General features: G+C 40.4%; 2 pseudogenes; one reads left to right on the top strand and one right to left on the bottom strand.

The window, feature by feature from the left end:
* The window catches only part of LOC148013715 (uncharacterized), a 78,313-nt pseudogene extending 76,916 nt beyond the window's left edge, over positions 1-1,397 (top strand).
* A 2,515-nt stretch (positions 1,398-3,912) lies between these two features.
* LOC148013714 (uncharacterized) lies at positions 3,913-4,581 on the bottom strand (annotated as a pseudogene).
* Between the last annotated feature and the right edge of the window lie 13,283 nt (positions 4,582-17,864).

The following is a 17,864-nucleotide window of genomic DNA, read 5'->3' as shown; positions in this document are numbered from 1 at the left end:
CCAGCAAGCTCTATCTCATCCACTAGATGGATTAGAAGATGAACCTAGATATCAAAAAAGGAGGTTGGAAGTTCCTTTTCCATTAAACAAATAAGCTCTATACATTGACGCTTCTTTTATGCAATTGACCCTTTGGCAATCTCTTTAGATGTGATCCATCTATCAGTAAAAGACAGAAGATATTAAATATTTTTTTGAATTAAGAATATATCAAATAAAATTTTCTACTAAAAATTAACAAGTGATAAATACATTGCAAGTGATCCAAGGCGATATATTACATCTTAGACTCCTCTTGTAGTATATCCATCAATAACAAGGGGTAGAACATGGTGCATACATGATCAATCCGATCAACAAAACATGCAAGAAAGTAAGTACTTACAAAGATCTAGATGGAAACCCTAAACCCTAAACCCTAAACCTTCACAAAATTTTTGATGTCACATACCATAGGTCAATGTCACTCCTTAGGTGGTGGTGCTTGCTTAAAAGTATCATGAGTCATCTCATGTGAAAAGCACTCCTGTCGTGGCATCTGATATGTGACACGACAACAAGTGCACTAGCATATAATAGACTCATTGTAGTAGAAATCATCGTAAATGGGTTCATGTACAGTATTGGAACTCTGTGCACCCCAACCACCCCAGTAGGAGGTGGTGGTGTACCCTCTGATCGGTCCAAATCTGATTTTCAAGTACCATAAAAACATGAGACGTTTATCAAATGATCAAATTTTAAAAATCAACAAAAGAAACAAAACATTGAAATCTAACAAGTTCTTTGGTATATTCTAACGCTTATTGTAATATGAAAAATAAGCAAATGCTAATTTATGGTGGAGACAAACAAGAGGAGGGCTGATATGTGCACGGAGACATGGCAATACTTCTGCAAGGAGAGATGCCTACGCATCACTTTTCCTTAGCAGAAGGTGTGTGCCTTTGCTAATGTATATTAGAATTAATATGAACTTTGCTAGATTGATTCTAAATATTCTCTAATCTATGTTATTTTGTTTAATCAAATTTACATAGGAGGCAGCACGAAAGAGAGTGCAAGTTGGTCACACATCTAAACTAGGCAGGATTGATTCTAACTATTCTTTAATCTATGTTATTTTGTTTAGTCAATTTTACATAGAAGACAGCACGAAAGAGAGTGATAGCTAATGTCACACATCTAGACTAGGCCAGATGGGACGAGATAGATTTGTGGCTACATTTGTGAGTATGGATAATTCAAATTTTAACTTTCAAAGGTAATATTATACTATTTAATGAAGGAATCAATAAGTCTTTGGTTTTTTCTTGATGTAGACCAAAGACTATGGTCGTGCACTTACGGCGCAGGAGATGGAGTACGCCACATACTACGGCTACCACACTTTGTAGGGGACACTTACTAATAGGCCAAATCCAGTTGTGAGTATCACTGTTTTTTCAACAAGAGGCCAAGGGGCGACATCGAGAGGCTGAGAGGAGCGGTAGCCAGATCACTGGCCATGGTGGTGAAGATCATGGAGATGGGAGCACTAGTGGTGTTGCAGGTGGGGGCAGGGGTGGTGGCACTCGTGATGGTGATCATGAGTCCGATACTGGTGACTCGTATAGTGATTACTCATATAGTGATCATGCCTAGGGATTTGTTATGTATATTTGAGGATGAGACTTGTATTGTATATGTGAGGATTCATCACTATTCATTGTATAGACATATGTTAGGATGACACTTGTTTTGTATATGTGAGGATTGATCACCACACACTCTAGACACATGTACATATATTTACTGATGATATATATTGATGTATGTTCATTGCATCATTGAATTTGTCTATTGTTAAACAATTAATTATTATCTATTGTCTCTTAGAAAACTAGATAGAGACAAATCAGAATTTTTATTGCAGTTCAATGTTTTTCTATGTTAGGCTCTAATATTAACAAGCTTTTGATTTCCATAGTTTCTGCAGAGGTCCTAGATTCTACACTATGTATCAACTCAAGCTAATTTTCAAGCTTAAAGATCCAAACTATGAAGTTTCAAAGCACGTGATTTCAAAGTATCAAGCTCACCATAAGCTATTATGGTTACAATACCCGATTTCAATTTATGTACCATGTACCATGTACCAATTGCACGTATGAGGTTTCATTATGAAACCTAATACCAAATCAAGTACCAAGTACCAAGTACCAAATCTAACACTAAAAAGGTTTCTTTGTTTCCATGTTTATTGGTTAAGGTACTGCAAAGTAGACCAACCAATCAAGTACCAAGCACCGAATTAAGTACAAAGCACCGAATCTATACCAAGTACCAAATCAAGTACCAAGCACCAAGTACCGAATCTAGTACCAAGTACCAAGTTATACCAAATCAAGTATCAAGCACTAAATCTAGTACCAAGTACCATGTACCATGTACCAATTGCAAAAATGAAGTTTCATTATGGAACCTGATATCAATCAAGTACCAAGTACCAAGTACCAAATCTAACACTAAAACTTTTTCTTTGTTTTCATGTTTATTGGTTAAGGTACCACAAAGTTACACCAACATGTACCAAGTCATACATACAAAATAGGGACAAAAAGGTTGAACCTAGGTATGATACTTGACGTCTTATAATTTTCAATATTTATATTTTTCTTGTTTTTATTTTTGGCTCAAAATTTAGCAACCTAATATATCGGATGGTAAGTCGGCAATAATCTCTCTCTTTCTTTATTTCGTTCTATCTCTGTATACACAAGAGTTGTCAGGGGCAGCCATGACGAAATATGATGCTATGGAGAAGAGTTAATGCGATTGTAGATGCTTTTGTATGCAGAAGTGCTTGAGCTTCACACCACCTAGTTAGATAATCTATCATGACAAGGATAGATTTGTTGCCTACCATAGAACTAGAAAATGGACATATGAGGTCCCAGTCAACCATCTCAAATGGTTCATTCACCTGTATCAGTGAGAGATAGCCGGGTTTCTGATTGGGCGATTTAAGCTCTTGGCAAGTGCGGCAAGTGCAGTTTCTTAATTAGCAATGTAGTTGGTCGACCCTTTCCTGTATTTGATTGTAAATTGGTATTCTTAACGCGCCTAAGCCCATCAAAGAAGCCATCCTGGTGGGTGGGATTTTTGCAAAAGAGGGATGATGGGTTGATGGTCAGTTTCGATAGTGACAGTGATTCCATGAAGATATAGGTGAAATTTGGTAAAAGCCCTGACCATTGCAAATGAAAGTTCTGCACTCTCTTTAGTACTTCCTCCAAGACCTATAGATGTTCATCCCAAGTTGGGGTATGGATGAGGATATCATCCAAATAGACGAGAAGGACACCCTTGAGGATGAGGTTGTGGAAAATTGAGTTAGTAGTTCGTTGAAATGAACTGCTAGCATCTGAGAGGCCAAAAGGTATGCGTGTGAATTCATACAAGCCCGTAGGGGTTTTGAAGGCTATTTTGTGACCATCCCAAGGATTAAGGGGAATCTCCCAATACCCAGAGGCTAAATCAAGGGAGGTGAAATATCTAGATTTTCCTAACTGGTCGAGAAGATCATTGATACTAGGTAACAGGTAGAGGTCGATTACCCTATTTAAGGGGAAAAAATCAATGCAAAACCTATATGTGCCATCTTCTTTCTTCACTAAATGAGGCTCAAAAACCCAATCACTACATGAAGGCTTAATTATTCCCTTTTTGAGCATGTCTTGAATAGCATCATTAATCCTTTGTTGTTCCAATGGAGACCATCGCTAAGATGCCATGCGAACTGGGGAAGCATTGCCCATATTAATGGAGTGATGGGTTGGAAGATTGATTATGGTGGTGTTTTCAGGTTTGAGAAAGAGCCTAGGGAACTTGTGTAATAGAGAACGAATATCGTTCATGCGTACAACTATATCAACTAATGTGCTTTGTGTCTGGACAAAGTTGGGGCCTTGTGAAGAACACATCATCTAGTTCGACTTGAGCATTTTGTACTTGATGATTTTCTCGTGATCGTCGACAGTGCTTGCAAATATGTTCATATTGGTTGCAGTATAAACATTTTGGGTGGCCTTGTGCATCCCGAACTGGCAGGTCACGACGATTACTGACTTGAGCTTTTTGGACGTTGATGTCCATGGAGGTAGGCTGATGATCAAACATTTGTCATGGAGGAACCGGATGTGTTACCAAGATGTTATTTTCTACACTGTGTGTTGTGCTTTCAATTCGTTGTGCAATATGAAGTGCTACATGAAAGGAAGTTGGGCCTTGGTCACAAATCTGGTGGGACAAATCATGATGAAGGCAAGGCCAAAGGAAGAACAACTTCATTTCTTCAGACATGGTGGGATCAGCATGCAGTAATAGTTGATTTAGCTTAACCACAAACTGTGCTATTGGTTTGAATTACTATTGCGTCAATGTTTTTAATTGTTGCAGAGTAGTCTACGTGACATTGTGATTAGCAAAATTTTGAATTAACAAAGATATTTGATTTACCCAATCTATTTTGATAGCATCCCCTTGCTGTTGGACAAACCACATGGTGGCTATGCCTTCGAGTAGAGTGCGGGCCTCCATTGCTTTTCGTGGGTATCAGGCCATTGTTGATAGCTAACAGCATTCTCAAAATGATCCAACCATGTCAAAACATCTTCTGTGTGAAGGCGAGAAAATGCTTTGGGATGCACCTTGGGGTCAGGCTTATATGTGTGGGAGCCTTTCATGGGATAGATAACAAAGAAGGGCTTGATTAGTATTGTTGATCTGAACAACCATACTAGACACAGCTTGGAACATTTGTTCCATTGGAGTTGCATGGGAAAACTCCAGATTCAATGAGGCATCCTCATAAGGAGGGCTCTAGGGTGAAATTGGGTGACTCATGTGGGTAGAGCAATGGCGAAAGATGACTCTATGTAGTCTGTCTAAAGCAACAGATGGCATGATGAATAGCTACGTGAGTTAGGGGAGAACTATTCGCTGCCTCCACCAATGTGATGTGCATAGGTTTAGTCCAAAACTGGCCCTTATTCTAGGCGTCCTCTTCTCTCTTTATTCCCATTTGGTCATACATCAAGAATGTCTCCACAAGTGAACTGTTGAGGCTATTTTGGGAGTTGTACCTATGTGGCAAGGTCCAATCCTACAGCTTAGTTGGCATTACATCATGGGCTTGGGCTAGGCTCAATCCTATGGTCGTTAATATATATATATATATATATATATATAACCATATTAAAAAACTTGGGATTCTTCCAATTCTTAATTTTGTATATACTAGAAAAGTGGCAACTCATAAATATGTCTATATATTTATCAAAACCCTATAATGTAGCCAATCATTAAAAACCACACTAAAACTGGAATCTAATGAGCCATCGAGCTCATGCATTCAAGTACATGCATTTTTCCAGTTCGATGTCCCGCTACAATACTCTAAGAAAATATTTTTTCTTTTATTTTCAATAAACAAACACAAGAGTCTAATCTTCATTTAATTTAAAGTTTTAATTTCAAAAATTAACAATAAAATAGAGATAGCGTTGTTTACCATGATTCATGTTCAGGCCGAAACTATAAATTTGTATCGCTTACGCACCGGTCTCTGACCAACCTCCGCAATATTATGCACAATAGAAACAATGAGAGCATCGAGAGCAATCACAAGTGCAAGGAATCGAGCACCAAATTAAAGAGATATATAAATCTCATCGGCCAAAAACAGATCAATTTCTAGTCGTTGTGTGCAGGTGTCGCTTAAATGACATTCATCGTCGCTTAAGCGACGCAAAGTTTTCATAGGCAATTTTATACCAACAGCGATGCTAAAGGGTCGCTAGGTGCCTTGCTAAAGTTCTCGCATATGCAACAAAGAGCAGCGACATCACTTACGATGCAATGTGGCATCGCTTATGATGCATAAGCGTCACTAGAAGATGTCGATGTACACCCAATGGCTAGTAGTGAATGTGATAACCAAAGTGCTATTAGTCTTGTTAAAGACTATGTTCAACATAACAAGTCTAAACATATTGTAGTGCATAATCATTATGTTTGATATGAAGTAAAGAAAGGCACAATCGTGATTGAACATTGCCCAAGTGATCAGATGGATGCAAATATATTCACCAAAGGACTCAATGAAGAATGCTTCACTCTATTGCACTTGAAACTTGGAGTTTTCTCAACTTCAATCTTTGGGAATTAATCTACTATGACATTATCATGCCATTGTACATACTCCTTATAGGCACCATACACTTCACACATACACATACACCTCAGACCTCTTGGTCATCTTTGTACATACATATTCATTTTCACTTCACATTCACGGATTCACTTTACATGCACACAATAATCCTTCTTGATCATGTTTGTACATTTGTAAATAGGAGCTCGGTTTTTTCATCTGTAGCTAGATACCTTTGTTTGAGTGGGGGTGTTGGAGCTATATATAGCTCACCCTATCTAGACTAGGTCTCGCCTATATATATGTAGATTGTGATCAATATGAAATAGTCTTTGGGAGTGTACATGGTGTGTCTCTTCTCTCTTTCACATCTCTACATATCTTCTCTCTCTACATCTCAACACCTCTGGCCTAGGGAGGGGCCTCCTTCACTTGAAGGTGACCCTCATGGAGTTCATTGCACATGATACCCACTTCAATCAACCCAACTATAATCAAAATAAATGATCCTTTCATGATTGTAGACACAATCATTTTTCATAAAAGAAAGGTAATTGTTTCATGGGGATTTTATACTCAAGAAAGACCATACCATCAAACAAATGTAAACAACAAATTTAGCAATACATATGAGAACCTTTTCTTCTTTTTCTTCTTTTCTTTTCCATTTACATTAACAAAGTGATGAACGAACATAAGAAATTTACAACAATGAGGCCTTGAAGGCTAGGTTCAAAGATCTCCTTGAGGATAGGGGAAAAATCTTCAAGCTTGCCACGAAGGTGTGAGGTTGCCCACGAGAGTGGCAAGGTTTTCCTTCGGGTTGTCATTGGGATGGGGGATGAGGTTGTGGCTAGGGCTAGGGCCAGGATGTTGGATGTATCTCATGCATATCATATCAAAGAGCTCACAATCTCTCCAGTCCCCTCTCCACCACTTGTGACCCACTCTCTATAGTTTCTCTCGATTGAGTGCATTGATGAATGTCTTCCATGCTGGCCTCACCTCATATGATATCTTACACCTCTTCTAGAGCCCTTATCTGCTCTTATTCATGCTTGCATCTCCTCTACATTCTCTCTTACTCTCACTCATCTCTTTGCAATACCTCCTCCCTATAGTGCCTGGAAATTATAAATGTAAAAAATAGAATAGCACTAACTTTGAATTTCTTGACTTCAAACTCCCAATACTGCCCTATATCAATATCCTACATCAAAGAAGAAATTACAAAATGTGAGCTTCGACTAGCAAAACAAGTTTGCATCATAAGAACCACTCACATTTAGAAGATTGTATATAACCTTTAGAAGGAGAAATGCATTGAGATATGTCCTCGAACAACAACTAACATCTTGAGAGCCATGTTGTGAGACCCACATAATCTTTGTAGTCATGTTACATAAAAGGGTTGTTACACAAAGAACACCATCCATGTAGGCCATAAGTTTGCACCTAGTCCTAGAGACATAGGTCAAGTTAGTTAGCAATGATATCTTCAAAGAGTAGGAGTTAAAACTCAAAGGAGAGACATAGATACTTACTATCGGGCTCTCCCATGATAGTCCTTGCTAGCAGGATTTGTAAAATAATAAATATTTTGATGCATGTTGTACAATATCGGACTCCATTGAGACCTATTCAATCATCAAACAAGATAAATCACCAAAACAAAGATAAAAGAACTAGTGTATACAAACAATTAATGCTATTTAGCCAAGCATTTATTACTAATGGTACGAAATGAAGACAACTTGCACACACCTTGCACATCATCAGTCTCACCATGTAACTCCATTGCTTCGAAACGTTCATCCATAAGACATCAGCATGTTGTAGAGGACCCGATAGTAGTAGCGGGTCAAGATAATATACAAATCTCTAAATCTCCAGTGGCATCAGTAATATTGCATAGCTATCAAAGGCAAGGGGCATGAAAAGAGATTATTAAGGCAACATACCAAACGAGATCAAGGATTGATATGATCAAAAAACAAACAGTGAAAATTTACTATTAGAGGGAAAGAAGGATGGAGTCAGCGGTCATCATTAGGGTGAGCAAGCACTCCAATGTCAATGTTATCTAGCTCCACAACTTGCAACTCCCCTCTCAAGGGTACACCTACTCCAATGCGGGCCACTACCTCCCCCATTATCATCATGTACTTGTTGAGGACGAGGTTAAGCTCATTATTGAGGGTGAGCTTGTCCTCTGTTAGAACCATTGGATCTTGAGGAGCTAAGATGGAGGCAAAGGAGCAAGAAGGTGAGGGAGAGGAGGGGGCTACTACAAGTTGGGACCGACACTCAACGAGAATGATTACGGGTGGTGGATCTTGGCCTAGAGGGGCTCAGCTTGAAGGGGCTCATCCTTGAGAGGCTCAGCCACCTAAAGGGGCTCATCCTTGAGGGGCTCCTCCTAGTGGGGCTCTTCTTCGAGGGGATTGGCCTAAAGGGGCTCATCCGTGGGGGCTTGGCCTAAAGGGGATCATCGCTGGGAGGGCTCAACCTAAAGGAACTTGTCCTCCTTTTGGAAGGCTAGGTGTGGAGGGGCTCATCCTTGAGGGGCTCTTCTTGGAGAGGCTCTTTCTAGAGGGTGTCAAGGGACTCACGTTGGTGGAATGTGGCTTGTGGGCTTGGAGGGGCTCATTGTAGAGGGGTTCTATGTGATGGGGCTCTGTCTAGAGGGGCTCCAGTCTAGAGGGCCATAGCCTTGGCCTAGAGGAACGCGTCCTTGAGGGGATTTTCCTAGAGGGCCTTAAGGGCTAGGACCTGGAGGGGATCAGAGTGGTGGGGCTTGTCCTAGAGGGCCTGAATGGGTGGGACTTGGAGGGTCTTAGGGTGGTGGGGCTTGTCCTAGAGAGCATGGAGGGGCTTAGTGTGATGGGAATCAAGGTGATGGAGCAAGGCCTATACACACTCGGGTTGATGGGCCACATCTCGATCTTGGCCACTTGTTGGCCACTACTTGTGCTCTTTATGAGCACATGTCCCTCTCATGTGGGACAAGGGATCTCAACTTGGCTCATCAATGGTGAAGAGGTGGGATGGCAAGAATTTTCCACGTGCACCTATCTGAGATATTAATAGGATTCGATAGTCTGGTCATACCGTGGCCACGTGGCACAAGCTATGGAAATCTCTCGGCATAACTATTACCCTATGTGCATGGGCTGCAAGAAAATACACGTCCCAAAAAAACTCCACAAGGAAGTCCTCTAAATCTCCTAAAGAGTTAGAATTGCAAAAATGCTCCATCTCATGTCAATGCTCCATTCCTCATAGATTTACAAAACTACCTTTGGAAGTGAAGGTTGCATGCAATTTTTTATCCTATGTAGCTCTCCAAGCACTATCCAATGAGCATGGTATCTCATGCATGTTGAGCGGGATGGAGGCATCATACCTAAGCAAAAGACCAAAGAGAGTCACTACCAAGCGGCATAGGTTGTTGCCTTACACTTATGAACTACACATCGCTTGATGTTGACTCTAGAATACAATAACATGGGATGAGGGCCAGTACCATGCAATAGAGGCCTTCCCTTGCGTTGGATAGCCACACACTACTTGATAGTGACACTTGAAGATAATCACATGGGATGAGGATCACCACCAAGTGATGGAGGCTTTCCTTGGCAATGTGCAACCATGCACCACTTGGCAGTGTCCTTTGGAGACAATTACATAGGACGAGGGCCACCACCAAGCCATAGAGGCTTTCCCTCATCGAGGGTGGCCATGCACAACTTGGTGGTGACCTCAAAGATACGGAACATAGGCCACCACTGAGAGCGAGGGATGCTTCTCCTAGTAATGGGTTGCAAGGTTTCCACTGGCAATGGTTAGCCATGTACCACTTGGTAGGGATTGTCGAAGTCAATAATAAGGGACAATAGCCACCATTGAAGAGCGAGGGAGGCAGCTCATGGAAAATGGATTGCCACATATTGCTCGGTAGTGATCCTGAAATATTCTCCAGCAGTAAAGTGAAACCTAGTGCGAGGACCATCGCCATGGAGGAAAAAACTCAAATATGTAGTGCTCGAGGATGTTTATTGGAAACAAAACATGGCCTTACTAGCAAATAGGTCATGACAAATTGGCATCATGGTGGCAGAATCTCTTCGTTTGGCAACAAATTCCTGATGCGGATGGATCAGAGATATGCTATTTTGGGGTTGGGCTCAATACGAGGGCTCAATACATGGTTGGTTTATGCAAAGGACCAAGTAAAGGCGAGAGCAAGAAATCTACAAACTGTGTGCATAGTCCAGTTTGGAGGAGCTATTGCATTAACTAGTTTACAATGTGAGGATTGAGTAGTTTTTCATAAACCTATTAAGCGTGTGGACATTGCATACTGGGTGTTTTTGCATTAAAAGGTGAATTTTTTAAGCTTTGTTTTGGATAGGTTCCCATTGAGACATGATATAGGGCACTGTCGGAACATGTACTTATTTCTAGGGGTTCAACAAAAAGTAACAATAAAGTATTGCAGGCTAAGAACAGTTACGTATATTCGGCCATTGATCCACACTCCCCATTGATCGATTTGGGATGTTGATCCTTGTGGAAGATAGTGTTACGGCCCACCGCCACAACAACTAGGAAAAAGGGAGATAGAAATTAGAATCTTAAAAAGGGGTGCCTCTATCATTATGGGTCTATCATTTAAAGAGAAACCATTGAGTGTATATGTACAATCAATTTATGATTTAGGGTGTGTCTTACACTCACTTTATCAACCTTCTTTGATCATGCGTGCTCTCTTGCATCTAGTGCATTTGCTCTCGTCTTACTCCTGCTTCACACTTTCTTGATCACCCTTGCTCCATTGAGGTGGTAGATCAAGGAACCAACCCATCTAGCGATAGAGATGTCGGCTTTTTGCGCAATGTGCCATCTAACAAAGCAACAGGTGTGGGCTACTTCTAACCTTGTGCTATTTCTAATTCTATGAGCGCTAAGTGAGAGGCACTTCCACGAAGTAGTGAGTCATCTTCTCATTCTCTACTAGCTATGAAGCCCTCATAGGTCTTGAATGCACGTGATATAGAGAGTTTTCACACATAAGGGTATTTTCTAACAAGCCTTGAATGCACATGATATAAAGTGTTTAGTGTTAGTGGAACCCCTATGCACTAATGCCATATGCATACCTTGGTTTTGACCCAGGTATGCACTAAGCGCCGCAAGGTCACCACAAAGTGAGAAAGGCTTCTCTCTAGGCTTGAGGGCCTCCACATTGCTTGGTATTGACCCTCATGTGCACTTGAATATAGTATGGGTCACCACCAAGTGAAGGAGGCCTCTCTTTAGGTTTAAGAGCTCCCACATCCCTTGGTTTTGACCCTCGTATGCACTAAACGCCATGTGGGTCACACGAGTCACCACCAAGCAAAGAAGGCTTCTCCCCAGGCTTAAAAGCTGCCACATTGCTTGGCTTTGACCCTCGTGTGCATTGAATGCTATATAGATCACCACTGAGCGAGAGAGGCTTCTCACTAGGGTGATGGGCAAAGAGCATAGCTTGATGTTGACCCTCATGTACACTCAAACATAGTATGGGTTACCACCAAGAGAAGGAGGCTTCTCCCTAGGCTAAAGAGCTCCCATATTGCCTAGTTTTGATGTCCTGTCCACTTGAATGCATCATAGATCACCACCAAGTGAGGGAGGCCCCTCACTAGGGTGGCAAGCAAAGAGCGTCGCTTGGTGTTGACTCTCATGTGCACTTGAACATAGTATAGGTGACCACCAAGCAAAGGAGGCTTCTCCTTAGGCTTAAGAGCTCCCACATTGATTGGTTTTAACCCTTGTCTAAATGCCATATAGGTCACCACTGAGTGAGGGAGGCCCTCACTTGGGTGGCAACCAATGAGCATTGCTTGGTGTTGACCCTCATGTGCACTTGAATGTAGTATGGGTCACCACCAAGTGAACGAGGCTTCTCCCTAGTCTAAAGAGCTCCCACATTGCTTGTTTTTAATGTCATGTCCACTTGAACATAACATGGATCATCACCGAGCAAGGGAGGCACCTCATTGGGATGGTAGGCAAAGAGTGTCACTTGATGTTGATCCTCATGTGCACTCAAACATAGTATGGCTCACCGCCAAGCAAAGGAGTCTTCTCCCTAGGGTTAAGAACTCTCGCATTGCTTGATTTTGACACTCGTGTGTAGCGAACACCATATGGGTCACTACAAAGCAAGGGAGGCTTCTCTCTAGGTTGAAGGGTCCCTACATTGCTTAGTGTTGACCCTCATGTACACTTAAATGTAGTATGAGTCACCACTAAGCAATGGAGGCTTCTCCCTAATCTTAAGAGTTCCAATATCACTTGATGTTGACCCTTATGTACACTTGAATGTAGTATGGATCACCAACAAGTGAAGGAGGCTTCTCCCTAGGCGTAAGAGCTCTCACATTGCTTGATTTTGACCCTTATGTGCACTGAACATAGTATGGGACACCACCAAGCAAGGGAGGCCCTTCACTAGGGCGGCAAGCAAAGAGCATCGCCTAATGTTGACCTTCATGTGCACTTGAAAGCACTTTGGTTCACCACCAAGCAAAGGAGGCTTATTTTAAAGCGGTTTGTTTGGCTTGAAGAATCAATCTTTTTTGCTTTTAAATTATTTGTTGGGCACAAGAAACAAGAAAATCAAGTTGGTATTTGAGGATGATATGGAGGAGACCCAAGAGGAAAAGCTATATATGTTCCTCTACAATATTGGTGCTCACTTCCATGCTCCCAATTTGTCATGCATATTCAAATCTTCGCTTCCTATTGAGAAAGTATTGAGCTCCTTTAGAAATGTGTTGGTGTCTAAGAAAATGGAGGATTACCAAAGAATCACATCATCTAGCATAGTAACCATTGATGCAAAGGAATATGTTTACCCAAAGGACTTCGTGACCAATAAAGTTGCCAAGAGAAAGTTAGTCAATGCATTGGATAAATTACCTACTTGTGCCTATAGGGGCATAGAGGACTGCCTAGTACACTCAAAGAGGTATCAACTGCTACATTCTTCCTTGCATTCCTTTGCTACCTCCATCTCCTATCGGATGGGAACAATTTGCAAGGGACTTCACAAGCACCTTTAATACAGAGGAGGAGAGAGTGGAGACTGCTCAACAAAGGCAAAGTTTGACAGAGCCCTAATTATTTACTACGCACGCATGCCAAAGTGTTTCCCACAAATAAGTATTTATCCAACCCTCTATAAATCAACTCAGCATGTTATTCTTGGCTTGTTTCCAAAGCTCCCACAATTTCACAAGCTTTTTGGCAATAGGGAAAGGTCACGTCATGAGGAATTATGCCCAACAATTGCATTTGTCTGTATGAGGTCAAAGCTTGTTCATCAAGTCCGTGTTCAGGATATCTTGAGATCAATGCAGTCCAAGAGATTGCATCTCAAAGAGGAAACTTGTCAAATATTGATTGTCATGTACATGTAACAACTATGTTGCCCACCAAAGGCTCGTCACATTTCATGTTCCTCTTTTGACCACATCAGCATGTAGTTCTTTGCCCTTCTCTATAGCTAGAACTATACAACAAGCTCTCAAGCTGCAAGGGTATGTGCCTGTATCTAGAGGCATGTTATCCTTCTACATCTATTGCAAACAACTCAATGCTTCCTTGACACCATGTCCATGGTTTGTGAATTCTCCAATGCGGGCATCCCAAGAAAGTACAAGTCTACAAATAGGAAGCTTGAACATAAATGACTAAGCATCTACGAGTAAGTTATAAGATGGATTCCATAATAGATGGCCTTCCTGGATCATAACACCACTTTCTCTTTTTGAACAAGCCACCTCCCCAACTATTGATCATGCCTGATCAAGCCCAGGTGAAGTAAACCACTAGCAAGCTTCCTTATAGAAGAAATAACCATGCATTATCTGGGTTGATTTTTGCTTGGTCTTTTTCAGGTGCTTCTCAGAACATGGACCGAAGCCGAAAGACCACATATCCGGTTTCTCTTCAATTGCCCCAGACCTGCGATTGAAATAGGCTATGCCATTGAAACACACTGTGCCCTGTGTTGACAGTATGGTAACAAGCCTGATGGGGTTGATGCATGAATATTAGAATAATCCTCAAGGTTGAGCTGGACCGGTGTTGCTAACACAGGGAGGACTGAGTTAGCTCAGCTCTTGTTTACAGTATTCAGATCATCGGCAAACTGAACAAGCTAGCCCCTGCGCCCAACTACAGGTAATGTTGCATCCCACCGCCACTGAAAGTGTTGGTGTTGTCTGCAAGCTAACTATGGATGGTACACCAGTAGTAGTGGCACTCGGCAAACTGAGCTTCATCTAGATGAGCTGCTATTGTAGGCTAGTCCTCCTCCCTTCCATGCAACATAGTCTACAACCTCAAAAGAATTGTTTGTTTTCATGAAAAATGAACAAGGTAGTGACGTTGATGCCTTAGTGCTGTCACAATTGAACATAGACTTTAGAGTCTTGAGATCACTGCCCAAGTGCCAATTAATGTTGAATTCTCCGAGTCCTTCCACTTAGAGCTTCTCCCCACTTGTTTGCTTCGACATTATATCCGGATATTGAGTACATTGAAAGATCCAAGAGAGAACATTATGGGTCTCCTTGGGCACTTTAGCTACTGCTAGCCACCAAATTTCCTTTTCTGACTGCACATTAAACGGTTGGACAAGTGCACTACGTTTTGCATAGGCCATGGCATAATTAATCAATGTAAGGCCTACCCTCTCCAACTTGCATCTCTTTACAATTTGGCATTCGTTAGCTTGATAATAAACTCCAAGGTTGAAAGAAAACCTGGCAATCACAGTTGGTACAAACTTAGGAGAAACAAGTGTACTATATTGAGTCCATAATGTTAGATTAGGACAAGTCAATACATTTTGAGCATTTTACCTTGTAGAAACGAGCCATAGCACATTGCAACTTAACCAGGTCAATAAAAATATTGTTGAAGTTATCATAGTCATAGAAAATCTTTTGAGTCTTAGTTCCCTCCACTTCCATTTTACCTGTGATAATAAAATACTTTCCTATTGGGTTAGCAATGGATATATTTTGTGCTCATCTTACAGCTCTTAGCCAAAATGGACAAGGCAAAATCGTGTGCTTTATTTTGCTACGAGCCAAATCATACTACATGTGGCGTCATAGCCTTGTTCACTAACCCCGTCTATATCACGTGCTATTTGAGCTTCTTCTATATATAAACTATTAAGAACATCTATAAGAACCTCATTCAAAGCAACAAACCGAAGGGCTCAATGTCAAGGGTCTCTCAAAATTCCAATCAAATGCTTAAGTTTTAAGAATGCCTTTAGAAGCTCCATTTTCTAGCCCTCGCCTTGGCCTCCAGCATCATCGAAAAAGTCCTTTAAAAATAGACATTTTTAGGGAATAAAGTAGATTCAGATTGTCTTTCAATAGAAAATGTCGAACCTTAATGCTTGCACATGTCTTTTCCATGCTCCATCATTCAAGGATAGTGATAGCATTTGAAGTAATTGACATTTTCTTTCCTTATAACCCATGTGAGTTTGCTTGCACCTTTGCAACTTTGCTTCTGAAATGTTCTTATCCTTCTCCATTTTCTCCAAAAGAGATTTTAATGAAGCATTCTCCTCCTCCACGGTTGAATTTCTTTGTGGGTCCATTGCCATGTCTTGTCCCTTGTCTTTGTATTGCTTCAATTCTTCTTCAAGCTTCTGCACTTTGATTTGTTGATCTTGTGGGGATTTTTGCAACACATTTAAAGAACCTTGAGATTGTAACAAAGATTGATGAGTTCAATATAACATTGATTGATAATATTAATGTATATGACTATTTCCATCTAAGCATTTACAATAACCTAGTTAGACCATTTTCACCATCCCTAACAAATGTAAGCAACAAAGAAGTGGAATTGAAAGGTGGATTTAGCCTAGTGCTGGGATCATTAGGATATAAAGAACCATCCACCCAAATATCAATATTTTTTCTTTCCCTCTAAATGAAATTGGGAAGCAGTTGTTGTGTCTAGCTCACGCTTGCTATATAAGGAGCCTTTGCAATAGCATACTCTTCATATACACAAACATGCAAATCCACATTTCTCATACGACTGATTATATCCCTGATGAGTGGTTCCATTTAGAGCTGTTGAGAGTGGAAAAAGACTGAATTTTTGACTGATTTTTGTTGTTTTTGAGGATTGAATAATTGATTTTTGATGGATTTAGAGTGATGTATGGTTGTTAAAGGAAATATTTGAGAGTGTTTTGGATGATATTGATTATGTTTTGGAAGTTCATGATGATTCTTAATGGAGATATAAAGCTCTATGATGTTCTGATTGGTTCTGTATACCTTTTGTATAGCTTATGTTTTGTTCTGATTTTCTCCTGTATGAACCATGGATTGATTATTGATGAAGATTGAGATCTTTTGGAAGCTTATTGAATAGTTTTTGATAGTTTGGAATGGTTTGAGTATGACTTATGAGGTTCTGATGACCTTCTGTAACCCTCTGTAGACCTTCTATAGAGCCTCTGTCTCTGCTCTGTCTCTGTACTGTAACTGTATTGTAGCTGCTCTGGTGCTATACTGTAACTGTTCTGTAGACCTTCTGTAAGTGTTCTATAGAAATTATGTGTGAATTTGGAAAAGTTTTCTAACCTTTGGAAAGGATGAATCTAAGTTCAAAAAAGTTAAAACAAGTGGAAGAAGTAGCTGCTGAAGACTGAAGAGAAGACTAAGTGATAGTGACAGTAGTGAGCTGTGAAAAGACATTGTAGTGGCTCTGGTGACTCTTCATATCAGACATACCTCTTGGGAGGTGCATCCACGACCTAAGAATGATTATTGAGAGTTATTATGAGAGTATTGTAGTGAGGAGATTATGTACTATTGAGAGAGAGAGAGAGAGAGAGAGAGAGAGAGAGAGAGAGAGAGAGAGAGTCAAAGATAGCCAATTCTATCAAAACAATATAACTGTATATGAGAGATTGAGAGAGAGAACTATGAAGATATTGAAGATGAATACTGTGTGATTGATTTCCATTCAAAGATGGTGTATTCTTTTGTGTTCTTTGTTATATTGATGGATTATATGAAGATATTGAAGATTATGATTGATTCTATCAAATCCGTGGGAGAAATCTACTATGATGCTACGTGAAGAATTGCTATTTTCTTTGTTTTCATGATCAAAAGAATAAAATAAAAGCTTGTTGGTGTTACAAGATAGATTTTCTTGCAAGAGAATTCCCTTTTCCTTGGTGTTCCTCTTGGGGCTCCAAGAGTAGAAGAGAAAATGGAATAGATTAAGATTTCATTGGATAATACTAATTTGGAAGGGGTAGAGGGCAAAAGAGAGCATGAAAAATACTTAGATGCATATATAATATGGTTAGGCACTACTAGAGATGGAAAAGACCATGTTTTAAGAAGGGAGGGAAATAGTCACTTTTGGGGATCCAAATTAGTTCGCCCTATTAATGTGGCAATTAGGAGGAGTAGTGGAGTATAAAGTAGGTATGTAACTACATCTGAAAGGTCCCAGGTCTCACATGTGTGGGTATTAAAAAATTTGAGCTAATTTTGAGGCCCTTCAATATTAAAAAATGTATAGAAAATGAGTATTTCAACTTGCAATATAATTG

The sequence above is a fragment of the Lygodium microphyllum genome, chromosome 26 (assembly GCF_053477565.2).
Source record: "Lygodium microphyllum isolate KBCC chromosome 26, Lygodium_microphyllum_v1.1.10, whole genome shotgun sequence".
In the NCBI taxonomy this organism is placed as follows: Eukaryota; Viridiplantae; Streptophyta; class Polypodiopsida; order Schizaeales; family Lygodiaceae; genus Lygodium; species Lygodium microphyllum.
This window is presented reverse-complemented; position numbering and strand designations above follow the sequence as displayed.